A 15,432-nucleotide genomic window follows, 5' to 3' on the forward strand; every position below is an offset into this window, starting at 1 on the left:
CTTCCTGACAAAAGTTCACAATAACATCTCAAAACACAAAAATATCGATCGGAACTCATTTCACTGAAAAGTTGTAGTACCAAAGTGAGTTTCAAAAGAGTATCGTAGTAAAACTCGGATGAGAGATGTCCACGTTGAGTGGGCGATTAATCGGTAGATTTTTTACATTCAGCGAGTACTGTGTAGAAGCCACGTTCACCTCAACACATATGCGGGCAATCCACCCACGTTGTCGTATTTCCCTGACTCGCCCATTTTCCACCACCAAATTCGATCCTTCCCAGGCTATAAAGCCAACAACGAGGCCTCAAAGAGAAATACTAACTTTCAAATTTATACAAATAAAGAAAATTTTAGCTCAAATGTTGATGAGAGTAATTATTTAATGAAATTTTGCTAAACAACAAATTGAGTAAGACTAGTACCGTTCAAATATTCTCATACGTTTCAAATATGTTTAATATGATCATAATTAACATAAGAGCTTAAATCTCTGGTAAATTGTAGGATTTGTCATCGGTCAAATGCTCTTATACGTTTCAAGTACGTTGAATATCATTATGCTGAGAGGCGTCCCTACAGTGGCAGCGGGGTGGAGATTGCCTATGCGTGTACATAATAACTCGCAGTTACAATCGTGCAGTCTGGTAATTACAATTGCACATTCAAGGCTGGATGCTCTTTCAGTTACAATCCAATGGATGCTCTAGTAGTTACAATCGTATATTCAACACAAGATGCTCCTGCCATTACAATTCAATGTTGGATTGCCTGGCTCATTAAGAACGTAACTATAGATGAAGCGACTGAATTGACTGGCTAATGAAGAACATTAATGTTGAAGATGAAATGACTGAAGCAATTGGTGTACGAATGCTACATATACATCCTCCGAGGACTTGCTTTAATTTTGATTTTGAGCTATATCTATTAAATTCTTACATTATACTTCTGAAGTAAGTCTCTGCCAATCCCCTGCATATTTACCAGACTTTTTCCTAAGCAAATTTAATCACGCTTGTGCTTTGACGCCTGAGCAGGACTTGGCTTTGTGGTTCTGTGATCGAATCCTGGGGTGCACCATTATTGGTAAGATCGATTCTATTCTATTAACTTTCTTATTCGTCATCATTGAATGCTATTTATGATTTCTGGATCAGTTTTTAACGTGCCAATAGCTACAGTTTGGCTATGCATTAGGTATATTTTGTTCGTATTCTACAACAAAAGCTTTTCTATGCATGTCTAGATCTGTTTTGAAGTGCATTATATTTCTTTGTATAGTGCCTTATGTAATCTGATAGACCAATAAGGTTAACATGCCAATATATTTTAGCCATGTGAAGTCTCCACCCCTCATAATGACTGAATCGACCATTGATATCAGGCTTCAGATATCTATTGATTATGCCATATCTATGTAGTTGCTCACAATATCTCGACAATCACCTAATTGTCTTCCTTTTGCATGGGTTGAATCCATCAATTTTTTCAGTGTTGTAGCATGTTCATATTATTGGTGAAGGACGTATTTTCCTGCTCAACATCCCTCAGATTGTGGAGGTGAATAGTCCCACGGCATTCGTCCCTCAGATTGTGTTGTGGTTGGTATTCTATCATTTTATTTCTGTAAAATGAGTTTGTTTGCGACATTATTTTTTATAGCTTCTATTTTACACCATTCTTTTTGTAATTGTTAAATGGTTGCAGGCTGAATCGCTTCTTAATTTCAGACCCTTCGCCACTTGTAACATTATCTAGATCAATTCCTATAAAGCTATCAATCATAGGTACACAATCATCCATGCTTCCTTTATCGAAACATTGAGCATTTTTCTATTTTCATAAGCTTAGTAAGATTAGTAAAATTATGTTCATTTCGCAATGGAATGTTCAAATCACTGTAAAGTGCATATCAACATGTTTATACAAATATGCAATAATTATTAATAAAGTGATAGTAGATTCAAATAAATAGTAAAATTTTTTTGATTCAAATGCACCTCGCTTCGCTTGAATTCTTACGATACATATCTTGCAAAAGACAAGTTCTAGATGCTTATTTTCTTGCATTAAGAAATCATATAGTGCATCCATTGCTCCGTCAATAGCTATAAGCCCAACCTTCTCCCTGTTGTTGCATTTCAAAACATATTCAATAGAGGAATTAATATTACTTAAGATTTGTCATTAATGTAGCCTATTATCTACCAATTTCTTTAGCATGCAATTTAAAGAAAAAAAAAAGGCTTTTCAGTATATTTCTTATAAGACAAAAACTATATAAAAATATTTAAAAGCTTACATCTTCTTATCTCACTTGTATGACATAATGAAAAGTAATTTAGTATTGCCATTTTTTGGGAAATAAAAAAATAAATGCAACATATCTTAGATGTTTATCTCACTATGTCTTTGTTGTCTTACGTCTTGTTTACATTGATTGCTTAGATATAACTATGATTAGATTGCTTATGTGTTGTCTTTGTAATTGTTATGTTTATTGTTTTAATCACAATGATTTGCCCAACATAAAATTATTGTGATTGAAAATTGCCAAGTGTAATTTTAGCTGTCTACTTTTAGAGTTTCATATTAAATATCTTTATTGGAGATAAAATTTAGGTTTGAAGAAAAGAAATTTGATGAATTATTTTGATTGATCTGAAGTATAAAAATATAATGAGCAGTTAAAAACTTGGTCTATTCTATAGTTTCATAATTAGACTTAATAATTAAAATAAATTCATATATAACTTTTTAAAAGTAAAATAACTAAATTTATATAACATTAAAAGATGTGAAGAACTATAACATTAAAGGCAATGACAATTCTTATAGAATGAATGAATATGTATAAGTATAATATTTATTAATTTTTCATTTATTTTTATTTTTTTTCAAATTATATTACAAATTACTTATTATATAACTTATTTTTTCCTTCTAATATAACTTGAAAGGAATTATTACTTTTTAATGAATTCAACATTAGAATATTTATTAAATGATATTTAATATCATTACAATTATATTTTAAGAGAATTTATTAGCTTTAAAATAAATTATAATATTTATTAATAGAAATATAAGGGTATACTATAATTTTTTAACTTGTATTTATATTTCTGATGTAATAATTAATTAAAAGGAATTTATTAGTTTTTAATTTATTTTATTTTTTTACAAATTTTTTAAAATTATTAATTAGTATTTTTTTGTTTGCATTTCTAATTAACAATTTTTCTTACTTAGAAATAAATAAATTTCTTCAAGGTGTCAAATTGTATATGTATTATTACGGTTTTTATCAGTAGGGAAATGCATGTTTTTTTCATATCTGAAAGGTAATGCCGCCAAATGGAAATATAATGCTTATTTCTTATATGGATGGAAATGCCGTCAAATGTATATATAAATGCTTATTTCTTATCTCGACTGCAATGCTTCCAAATGTATCTATAATGCTTATTTCTTCTATGGAAGGCAATTCCACTAGATGTATGTATAAATATATAAATGCTTATTTCTTATATGGAAGGCAATGTCGTCAGATGTATGTAAATAAATACCAAATGGATGTAAATGTTTATTTTCAATCTGGAAGTAAATGCCGCCAAATTAATGTGATTTCAACTTTATAAATAAATACATGAAAGCAAAATAAATAGACTAATTTCTTAGTTTTCTAGCTTATAGTCAACATTATAATTCTTTACCTTTTCTCTACCATCATATGCTTCAATTAGAGAAAAATAATTATTTTCCTAAATGTGTTTTGTGGAAAATGTTCTTTCTTATTATGGTTTTTAAGAAATGTTGTCCAAAATCTAGAGGAAAAATTAGTTAAAAATTTTATGCACAACATATTTATGAAGAAGTTTATACTAATTTATAAAAATGTAAAGACTAAAAATTAGCCAAAAATTTTATGCACAACATAATTATGAAGAATTTTTATAGTAATTTATAAAAATATCAAGATTAAAAACTTGATTATTGTTGATGAATTAATAAAATACTATTATTTTATTTTTAAGATGCATTCAAATCGGATTTGAACATTCTTATGATTCCATTACCTAATCAATCAAAGGGTATAGTCAATTTAGAACTATAATCGATTGGAAATATTTTTGTCTTCTATGTTAAACATTATATCTTCCTATTATATGCCAAGATAGATTTAATGTTTTTACCTTTTTCATTTTTATACCCTATCAGAATGTGCAAGGTGCTGACAAATAAACGCATTTACATTCCACCACCAAAATGGGATTGATCGATCCTAGGGCCAATTGATTCCACTACATTGTCACACATTTTCATTAATCATTGTCCGTGTGTTGAACAATGCTTCAGGTTCATATAGGGTGAAGACTTTCTTCAAAATTATTGTAACACAATCTAGTACTCTGATGTGGTGTCATGCTTCTTATCTAACTGCATGGACTTGGTCAACAAAGAAGAATTCATGTAGAAGTTAGCATATGAATACATTAAAGATTATTTTTTTCCATCAGTTGGTTATAATGAAGCTATTGGTGCTTATGATACAACCAACCAAGATGGTCCTCTAGGGGGTCTATTCCCTCATGACATGTTGAAAGAAAGTGATGTAGCTTCTTGCATTTACAAATCTCTACAAGTGGTCTTGAACAATAATTGTCCATTGGTTTTTACACATTCGCTAACAACACATAGTGCCTAGTTGGGCCATTATCTAACAACTAGACTTTCAAATGTCTTCAAAGCACTGATGTTTTTGTATATACATATTCCTTCTCAGCCAACTGTTATATCTTCAGTAGCCACTTCAACCTTACAAGAAGAACCTCTAACAGAAAAGGTTAATGCTTCATCCCGTTCCTCTACAAGCTCTTCCTAATTTGCAACTGTGCGTTTATATTTTATTTATGTTAGTGGTTTACTATCATATTTTTTAAACTATGTACTTTTCCTATGTTTGCTACTATGAATATATTTTTGTCGATTGCGTACATCATATTTTTAAAATGGTACAACTTATTTCTTTCAATGTTAATGGTTTACTATTGTATTTGCAAAATTTTGTACTTTACTATGTTTCTACTATGAGCCATTGTTAGTTGCATTACAAGTCATCATTTGAGGTTGAAAATGGTATAATTTATTTCTTAGAATGTTATATCTCATTATATATGGATAAGTTTTTCAAAACTTGAACTATGTGAGCAATTTTTTTTGGCTAACAATACTAATTTTATTTAGCTTTAACTTTATGAATGTTTGACATCATAATGATTTAAAATTAATATTATATATAAAAATTAATACATTATATGCATAAGCTTCTCTTATATAACTTTTGGATTGAAAACTCTAGTTTTTTAATGAATTACGTTCGAATTTGCTTCAATGCCTATGAAATGTTTTAATAAATTATATTTATTTTTTTTCTCAATTACTATTCATACTTTACTATGACTATTAAGTGTTTGATGGTTTATTTTATGCATATTTTTTACTACTAAATGTGAATATTTTTTGATTTTATGTTGTAACTATTTAAAGATATTTTCATTCTCATAATTCTAAAATACTAATTTCCATTTTATGTTATTTATATTTAGCAAACAATTGAAACCATGGATGTTTATGAAAATACATCAAAAACTGTTGTTGCAAGCCTAGATGTATTTTTTAACTCAAATGAATTCATTGAGAGCCATATGGACAATTGTGCAAGAACAATTTTGGAGTACTACAACAAAATTGTCAAAGAATATGAAGCATCAAAATTTTCAGATTCTTTAAAAGAAGTATTTCGTGATCATTATGAGAACAAGGGTTGGAATACCATCCTCATCAGTGAAGAATTTGTTATGTATTTACATCATTACAATGAATTTTTGTTCATTTAGTTACTTCTTGGTCAACCTTTAATACTTCTTAAATATTGAAGTTTTATGTAGTTCAAAGGACATGGATGTATATTTGAAAACAAAAGTTTGTATTATTAATTAGCTTTCATTGAAAATATATTTTTTAATATTATTTTTTATACATGTGGTTTTCTAAAATGTGTCACATTAAGTATATTTTACAAGCGAATGTGTTGTAAATATAAAAAATATAATTCTCAAAATGTTTATAAATTTTTTATCCATTTTATCCACCAATAAATTTAATTTTCAAATGATTCAAAAAGTGTTGTATTGATAAGTCTCATGTATATAATAATAATTGTCACAATAGATAAGAATTTATTTCTAATATTAATTATTCAATATTTTGCAAAACTTTACAATTTTTACACATTTTAACTAATGCTAAAATCAAATTTCAAATGACTTGAAAATTGTTGTTGTAATAATGCTAATATAAATCAAATAGATATAATGTTTGATTTTTATCCACTCACATTATAAAAATTTCCATAATCAAAACCTTAATATTAATCATTATTGTAAGTGCAACTGTAATTGCAACCATAACATTTTTTCCTTACTCTAACATTTTATTATATTTGTAACCCTAATATTGTCATAATTTTAATCATAACCTAAACCAAATCCCTTATCGTAACCCTAAATAAAGCCCTAACCCTAATCAAAACCCATATTATAATTATAATTATAATTATAATTATAATTATAATTATAATTCATACTCATTAACCCTGACAATGTTTGTAGTCTTTACCCTTCTACAAATCTTATCTCAAACCCTAACCATAATTTATTGCTCTAACTTTAATCATAGCATTACCATAATTATTATACTAACTATCACACTAACCATAACCCTAATAATTAACTAATACGAATTATAAAAAATATTTTATCTCTAATACTATGAAACCCTATGACTCCCTATAATCTTAATACTAATGCTGGCCTAATAATGACCCTAGGGCTAACCCAAAACCTAATCCTGACCCTAATTATGATCCACACTCTAACCCTAATTATAATTCTAAACTTAACCCTAATACTACCCCCACCTCAAACCCTATTATTATTTATAATTAATAATTATAATCTATAACCCTAACCCTGATTATAATTACTAAGATTGACCCTAGTCCTAACCCCAACCCTAACTATAACTATAACTCTTAACGTAATTATATCATTAACCCTAATAATAATTATAATCTTAACCCTTATACTAACCCTACTTTTATTCATAATTAATAATTATAATCTTTAACCCTAAAACTAACTATATATCTAACCCCAATTATAATTCTAACCCTGACCCTAATTAAATTCTCATGCTAACCTTCAAATGAAGCTCTATTACATTAAAAAAACCTAACAACATGATTTATCCTTAAATCCTTACCCTTCCTTAGCCATAACACTAACTCTAACCTTAATTTAGTTGTAATGCTAACCCTAATCCTAATTATTAAACTCTATCCCTAACCCTAATACTGATTCTAATTGAATCTCAACCCTTACCTCAAGCATTATCCTACAATAACAACCCTAATAGTTAACTAAAACCAAATATAACTATTATTCTATCTATAATACTATAACTTCCTCTAATCTAGACCCTAAGCCTAACCCTAACCTGATAATGACCCAAAACCTAACTTTATATCTAATTATTAATTATATATAACATTATAATCCTAACTAAAACCCTAACCCTAATTCTAACCCTAACCCTATCCCTAAACCTAATTCTAATTATAATCTTTAAATGTAATGTTAATTATAATTATAACCCTAATTATAATTCTAACTGTGATCCTAACCCTATTCTATCCCCAACCCTAATCCTAACCCAAACCCTAACTCTTATAGCTATCATCATGTACTATCTTTAATTGTAATCTTAACCATAACCGTAACCCTAATCTTAATTATAATTCTAATGCTAACCCTAACCCTAATTTTATTTATAATTAATAATCATAATCTTTAACCTTAACCATAATTACAATTACTAAGATTAACCCGAATCCTAACCCTTACCCCAAACCTATCCCTAATCCTAAGTATAATACTAACCCTCATTATAATTATAACCCTAACCCTCATTATAATTATATCTCTAATGCAAAATCTAATCCTAGGTATAATCCTGACTATGATATTAGCCCTAACCCTAACCCTAATCTTCAACTAAAGCCCATCATAATTGTTATTCTATCATGATCATAATCTTATCTATAACCATAGTCCCACCCCTAACCATAATCCTAACCCTAACTCTAACCAAGATTTAAACTCTGACCCTGATATTAGACAGTTAATAACTATAAAACAATATTAGAGTTTCAAAATAAGAATATAATAGTATTATACTTATCATATAGCACTATATTAATATAATATAGTTAGTAAACCTATAAAAATAATTTAAAATAATAATATAATAAATTTAAAATATTTCAAATAAATATTACGAATATTATTTTCAATCAATTATAAAATAATATCATAATAATCAAAACAATATAAATTAATAATAATAGTATATTATAATATTATTACACAAATGAATAGAAAATAATAATAATAATTGTAATAATAATATTACATATTATTGCAACAATATAATATTATATAGTTCTATTTTGAATTTTTTTATTGTTTCTTATGTTGCGCCGCTACTGCTACTAGCTTACATATATTTGATTTTAATCACATATATATATAATACGCCGAGAGATATCCTTCTCGAGGCACCTATTTTTATCATGTACCCTAAACTCTAATAGGAGCCTTTAGAAGGATATGTCTCAGTGTATTATATATATGTGATTAAAATCAAATATATGTAAGCTAGTTATAAACAATAGAAGAGCTTAATTGTTTGGTATGCTCAACACTTGTTGGACCCTAACCTCATACATTTTGGGATGTAATGTCAAACCATTACTTTCATTTAGGCTTGAATCTTTGGGTAGTTGTAACTAGTGTGTGGTCTTTTTCTCATTTCAACTGAAAATATTTGATGGGGATTTGATTATGGGTCTCTGCTAAATAAATTACCAGTGATAACCCACTCAAGTTCATAGTGTTCAATACAAACCTAGTTTGATTGTCACAGTAACTGTAAGCATTTTCTATTTTGTTAAAGGGACGAGGAGAGGAAATTTGACGGCCATATAGCAAGCTCCCTTCACTATGCAAATGAAACATTCTATGAGCAAATCCCAGATACTCTCATCTTTCATTGTGCCTTAAGCAAGGTAAATCTATACTCAGGAATTTTTATGGTTAGATTTTTATGTTAACATTTTGTGGAATGTGTTTAGGACAACAGTATATGAGTCATATGGAATTTATACAGTTCAAGCTCTGTACGAAATATGTATGTTGCAACTATATGAGATGTTTTTTCTGAATATCTATACATTTTCAAACAAAATTATTATTCCTAATGATTTTTTGGTTTACGCTCTTCATAACCAATATTTATAAGCTTTAAAAGCCGTAAAATTTATACACTTTGGATATGGTTCTCGTATCCTGGATGTGATAAGCTTTAAATTCCTGCTTGTGCAATGTTCAAATAAATTCCAACAATATATATTGCACCGAATCAAATCGTTAATAAGCTTTTCCAACGGCATGACACCAAAAGAATAAAAGATCCATATGATAAAGATATATTATAAGCTATAATATTAAATTGAACATTGAAAATATAATCTTCACAACGAAGAATAATAGATGTGTGTCAATGGATCCAACGAGAGTGGATAGATAAAATGGCACAAAATATTTGAGGATTAGGTATGAGTTTTCCCTTTCTTTAAATTTAAGATATAAATAGTACACTATAAATCATACAGAAATAACATTGGACAAGTAAAATGACACGGAAAGTTTGAGGATTAGGTATGAGTTTTCCCTTTCTTCAAATGTAGTATAAAAATAGTACAATATAAACCACAAAGAAATAACAATATAGAATATTAAGTTTAGTGATTGCACTGAGAAAGAAGAGTAAAAAAAACATAAGTGGCAAACTGATAAGGAGTATCTGTAACAGTTTACAGATTAGTTGCCTATCACCAAAAAAACTTACCAAACTATGAAGATCTCATAGCATTCCATCTCATGTCAATTGAAAAGTCCCTGATTCAAAACTTTAAAGTAATCTGCTTCAAAACTAGATTAAGCCTAGAAATGATAATTACTGAGGAATAAAAAAATATCCATCAGTGACTCACAACTTTAAACTAATCTACTTAAAAACTGGATTAAACCTTGCAAAGATCACTACTAAGGAACACAAAGTTTTCCATGGGTTCATAACAAAGTCTCATATTTAGATCATCAAGAAATGATAAAGTGTTAAGACAATGTAAAACAACTTGTAAAAATCAAAACAAAAATGTCATTCTGTCAAGAAAAATTTCAACATAGAGGATAAAACTAGGGTATATCAAGAGAGGAAAAAACTAGGTTTTATCACTGCTCCTATTCTAACACAAAGAAAATATAATAACAAAATAAAAATATAAGAAGAGTAAGGTTTGTGACTGCTCACCTTCCTATTGCAAATGAAATTAAGGGCTCGACTAATCTCCTCACATAGCTTTTCCTTGAAATGGTCACAATAATGCAATAGAAACATTTAAATAATTGTAACAACTATCACAATAATGTAGAAAAGTGACTTATATAGTGCATGGACGACAACAATAATGCACCTAAAGTTATTCAAATAGTGCATGGATGACTAATTCACAATATTGTTATAAATTGTCAAAAAATTACATTACAAAGAATATTGTCATGTCTATTATGTTTCAGATTTAATTGCAACAGACAAAAATAATTATTTGTCCCCCATGTTCAGGGGTATAAATTTCCCACGCCAACTTGAAAGAGGAGACTCTAGAAATTAAAAAACATCATGCAAAAGAGGGTATAAATGTCTTTTGGCTCTTACACTTGAACTAGTATTTCAAAAAGAATACTTCATGCAAGTACTTTATGGAAAGCCAACTATCAATTGAGGTCATTACTTTATTCACCATCCTTCATTTGAAATATTCAATATCTCTATTTGATGTTGATATTAACGTTCATATGATAGGCAATTCTAATAGGAAAATCAATTGATTGGAATATTCATATAAGTTAATTGAATGAATTATTGAATGAATAAATATTATGAGATAATTAAAGTCTAATATGAAATTAAATTATGAAAATATTATATTAAATATGAATATTAATTTATATAAGTAAAAATGACTTTCAAAAATTAATTAATTAAAAAATATGAGATTAGTCAAATTTTACAATTATTATTATAAAGGTGAATTGGTCAAACAAAATTTAAACTTATTAAAGAAGCTATGAAAATGAGAGTTAAAAGGGAAATTAATTTTATCTTATTAAATATAAAATATGAATTAAAAATTAAAGTTAGTTCATTATAATAAAGTTAAATTGTTCAAATAAAATTTAAATTTTTGAAATAAGCTATCAAAATTGAAGTTAACTAAAATTAATAGTAATGAATGTAGACATATTATAACATTTTGGCTTCTTTTGCTTGGATTGGTATTTGAAATAGTTATGTGAATTATTGTTGTAGCATGATTGTCCACATCTTAATATAATTGCAATAGTAATATGAAGATCCACATCTTAATATAATTGCAATAGTAATATGAAGATGAATAAAAAGTTGGACAAAAGAATTTGAGGTTGATATCATGAAAAAATGACTGTTACTATTGGAAATAAATGAAATTTGTATAAATTTCATAAATATAGAAGAATCAAAATTTTGAAAAAATAATCTAACAAATATTAATTCTGCCTGCCTACAGGAACTAAAAAGCAAGGACGTGGATTGAACGGTTACAATGACACAACGCGTGCTTAAGATCTGAACTCGTTTCACTGAACTTGTAGGACCAGAGAAAGTTTCGAAACTCGGGTGAGAGATGTCCACGTTGATACTAGACAAATCTCCTTGCATAGACCATTATAAAGAGTTTACGGAAAAGATCAATCCTTCTAACCTTCTAACCTTCTAATCAAGTTAAGTAACATAAAGATGTTTTTAACTTCATCCTGTATCATTTTCCACTAATATAAATTAATTTTATTGCATAATGAAAGAACTATTTATATATTTTAAAATATACAAATCTAAATATTTGATTCTTAATAGTTTATATCTATTAGAGTAGCAGTTTCTAAATTCAATGTTCAATATAACTAAAAGCTTAACACTTGTACCGAAAATGACGTAAAAGGGTTCTGCCAATAGAATTGTACTTTTTAGTTAAAATGCGATGGAGGTGTAATGCCCTGCCAGGAAACCCCGAAGGGATAAGTCAAAATTACAAGAATAGAGTGCAAAATTTTATTTTATTTTTTAAAAGTTACAACACATAAGATGCAACAAGATAAACAAGATTCAGATTACATAGCGGAAGACATTAACAACGATCTCCTAAAGAGTTTCCCAACGAGATTACTTAAATTCAAAATTCATTTAACTCACACCATTAATCCAATAAGCTAAATATCTTATAACGGGATAATTCACAATCAGGATAATTTCTTTAAAATGATGGAAACATAAATCACAAGCAAGTTGCATCGTTAAGTTCCATTCATAATCTCATTCAAGCTTTTCAATTTAAAATTACAAACCATACATCTACATTTTCTAATACACTAGGATTTCATCATAACATAAGAGATCTTTCCAAGCATATCTAAATTCGTTAACAACAACTGAGTATAATTCGTTACTCTAAGATACATTACTCCATAACTCAATTCATTGCATTTCAAAGGACGATTTCACACATGCATTACGATAAATCGCATCTCAACCAAATATGCATTCGATCCACATGGCATTCAAGATAGAACTGAATATAAGCATTTAGAGTTAATTCCATTATCCACTTAACCATTCTAACATAAATTAATCATACATGATAAAGCTGAATAAAGGAAACATAAGAGAATACACCACATAACACCATAATGATCTCGGAGTTCACCCCTAAAGGGCTACATCTCCGGGTCTGCTCAACTGCAAGACCCCCTCTGATAGATAATAAGGTTAAGAATACAAGAGGTTACACCAATTACAATCCAGCCATCAAGGCGATACATAAGCAATATACAAATGACCACACCGGTCCACAATTACATAAACGATCCTTACAAGGAACAGGATCCAGCTGAACATAATCCAAGCTAATACAAGAGGACCAAGAGAACATCCATAAAACTGAACCATCACCACCCAAGGGTCTAACATGGAACCGACTCTCACAAGGGCAGAGACAAAGGACGACTCACAAGGGTACTCAAAACAGGACAAGACGACAACACACTAGCGAACGTAGGGACAAGTGTCATCACACAACCTGGTATGGATACCATGGCAAGTCTTCATAGGTCCCGGCCCATACACTGGTAACCCTGGTAACCTAATCCGAACTTCCGGCCCATCCAAGCCTCATGTGGACCCACACATCCTCTCGTGAAGACAAGGAAGATGGTTTGCCATTTCAGGCCTTCTCACAGCATGCCGAATCTATGATAGCATTCGTCCCACGTGTGAGGCACATTGTCTTATTTAGAGTTTATTTTCTAATCTACTTAGGTTATCACTTATTAGACTCACTTCCGACGGGTTATCCAGCAGCCACTTTGGGCGCGGCCCCCAATCGAAAGCCACTTTCCCATACGACACTAGACTAACTCGGACGAACTCAACCCAAGGAATACACATGGTAAGACGAACGGAGTTCAAGAAGATACAAACATCAGGCCAAACACGACTCAAGGGTAATCACTTACTAACGGCACTCTAACTAGAGACCTGACAACTAAGGTTAACCACGAATCATTATTCGACTCACTCAAAGAGGATATGACCAATTATGACAACATCACAATACAACAGTCAACTCGGAAATCGAGGACTAAAACAGGAACACCAAATCATCCATACGACAGGGTCCTTTTACACAAAGCAAAACATGCCATTTCATAATTAAAGCGAATACAGTAATTAAACTCGCAAGGCAATAATCCGACAAGGCAATATTTCCTCAAATTGATTTAAACATTAAAATCGATCCAGTTTTCTACATGATCTAAAAACAGGTTACAGTTATCTACCTCATCAAGGGATAATTTGTTCTTGGTTTTATAACTCGTTAAAATTCAAAGCATATCCAGACATATAAAGCCGTAAAGAGTTTTTAAACCAATTCGTATTATTAAATCTCAGACAACCGTTAATCAACTCAAATAAGGTACTTAATCTCCCAATCAAAACGTCATTACATACTGGTCTAAAATCAGTCTATACAGATTCATAATTTCAATTCCAGTTACGTAATACGGATTACAGAAATAAAGATAAAAGAAATTCAGTTGTAGATACTCGTTTCCAACGCACATGATATAAACTTATTAATCTAAGATTGGACCCAAGCATAGCCAAATAACATTTGATGATGAAATTATCAATATTAGAACTCAATTAGACGAGGTGCACAAATCATGAAATAAACTTGAATGACTAATTCACCTATAAATTCCATTATATACTCCATCAAAATCAAGTTATCATTTATCGTGATATGCCCTCCCATCGTAATTAAGCGTCTAATTAAACTAAACATTTAAACACAACTCTCTCTAAAAATAATATAAAAATCATTTTTATAAACTAATTTAAAACATCAAAACGCAATTAAAATAACATTTAAAACCAACTACGTTTTAAATCAAAACGCATTTAAATGAACTTGTTCTTATTTTATTTTTTTTTTTAAAAAAAACACATTGAATATACTATGTTTAGAATAATAGCCACGCGTTTGAGAACGCGGCTAGGGCACGCGGCGGCGGTTGCAGGCGGCCAGGCGGCGGCGCCCTGCGGTGCCCGCAGGCCCGCGGCGCCCTGCGGCCACCGCAGTGTGCCGCGGCCAGGGTCGAGCACCGGCGAATGGGGGCGGAAACACAGAGGACGCACGGGTGATAGGGAGGAAGAGTGGGGAAGGGGAGGGGAGCGGGTGGAGCTCCGCTCCCCGCTCTCCCAAACCCCAATTCCCACAGTCCGCTTAAACAATTAAAAACGCCCGGCCCAAAATGATAAAACAATACGTTTTGAAACCTAGTTCGAACACACAGTCCGGCCAAAGGATAAAAACACACGGGGGGGGTATAAACAAATGCATTTTAAAGTATAATTAGAACACACAGTTTGTAATTAGCCAAAAACGCCCAGGGATAACAAAGCATTTTAAATTTTCTTTTTTTTTGAACACACAGTCCAAAATTCCATACTAAAACGCCCAAAAACAAGAGGGATTGACAGCACCTCTAAATCCCTTCCAGCCAAGCTGGTAATTTACCAAATCGATCCATAAACATGGCATTCGAAGGAAAATTTAAATCCAAGGTAAAATCTTCATTTTCA

This window comes from Cryptomeria japonica, chromosome 8 (genome assembly GCF_030272615.1).
Source record: "Cryptomeria japonica chromosome 8, Sugi_1.0, whole genome shotgun sequence".
Classification (NCBI taxonomy): domain Eukaryota; kingdom Viridiplantae; phylum Streptophyta; class Pinopsida; order Cupressales; family Cupressaceae; genus Cryptomeria; species Cryptomeria japonica.